Here is a 1,465-nt window from a genome sequence, read left to right as displayed (position 1 = left end):
TCAAGGAATAATAGTGTCAGCCCTTCTAATCATCCCCAGGTGTCCTTCCTCCTGAAGGCTTAAGCCAGGTAGCTGAAACAGCTGGACTCCTTCCAGACCTTTTGAATCCTTTTCTCACCTTTACCCATTAGAGATTAAGTGCTATAGGTATGTTAATTAGCCTTGAGAAACCTTGAGTCGCTGCCTTAGGATTTGAACCTTAAAAGTAATTTATAACAATTTGCTTGAATTTTGGAAAATTTAGGATGTTAGATTATTAAGACAATTTGCGATGTATATTTTAGAATTTGTTCCTGTAAATCATTGTGTCCTGTTTTGAATGATTAATCACAATTCATTTCTGTACCTTGTTTTAATAATCCCCTTCTTCCTTTGTGTAAAATCCCTCCCTGAAATAAAAGACAGACGCAGATGGAACCCTGCGTGCATTACTGCCTGCAGGGGCCATGATGCCTGCAGTCCAGGGTCTGCCCGCCAGTCTTGCATCCACTCTGGTTTTGGGTGTCTCTTTGTCTCTCTCGTCGCGTCTTTGTGTATATTCTTTTTCTATCTCTATTGCCGCCAGATCTCCCTACTTCGTGAACCAAACTTCCCTGTCGAGGCTGGTCCTTGACCAAAGAGATCCGTCTTTGTGTCCATTCCAAAGAGAGGTGACCCAACAGAAAGTGGAAATTATCATTCTTGCCTTTGTAGCCCCCCTTCCCCCCCCACTTTGGGTAGCCAATGTCCAAGTTGCCCATCCCTGTGTACTCTGTGTATGGAGGGGGTGGGAATGATCCTTGCTGTAAAGATGTGTTCCCTCTTTTGAACTACTGTATCAATAGCTGTAGGACAAGTTCATCAAATTGTATCAGATTACTCTTTTTTTCCTCTTATTTCTTCTTCTAATTGAGTTCTGATCATCCAGCTATTGAAGTCAGATCAAGTAGTTACTATCTGCTTCTTGTGCATCTCCCCTCACTTCATATCAGCTGAACGCTTCACTCTCCATCCTAGTCCTCTGTGTCCATGTCACTGTCTCTGGGCCCGGGAATCCCCAGGTCTTGCCATACTGCTGGCCAAACAGGTCTCCATCTGGGTTCACAGGAGTCTATTGAACGTGGTCGGACTTAACTCACAACTTTATTGCTGTTTTTCCCCCACCTTCCCCTTTATGTTGACCAATGTGGTCACCAGCCAGACCACATGTCTGCTCGTGTATACCCGTTGTGTCTTAGTCTTGGATGGGATTTGCCCTAAGGGGACCCAACCACTTGCCTTGATGGCCCCTGGGCGAACAACTTGCTTGTTTTTGTAGTAGTCAGTCGGACTGCCGTTACTGTTTCTGATTTTTCCTGCTTTGTGCTTTTATAGCCACGCCCATAGACTGTTTTTCTTTATTGTTTCTCAGACTGAATAATCTCAACTGACCTATCTTCAAGTTCCCTAGTTCTTCTGCCTTCTTGAATCTGCTGTTAAGTCCTTT

This window comes from Chrysochloris asiatica, unplaced genomic scaffold, assembly GCF_000296735.1.
Source record: "Chrysochloris asiatica unplaced genomic scaffold, ChrAsi1.0 scaffold00434, whole genome shotgun sequence".
Taxonomy (NCBI): Eukaryota; Metazoa; Chordata; class Mammalia; order Afrosoricida; family Chrysochloridae; genus Chrysochloris; species Chrysochloris asiatica.
The sequence above is the reverse complement of the archived record's forward strand: the minus strand, read 5'-3'. Positions refer to the sequence as shown.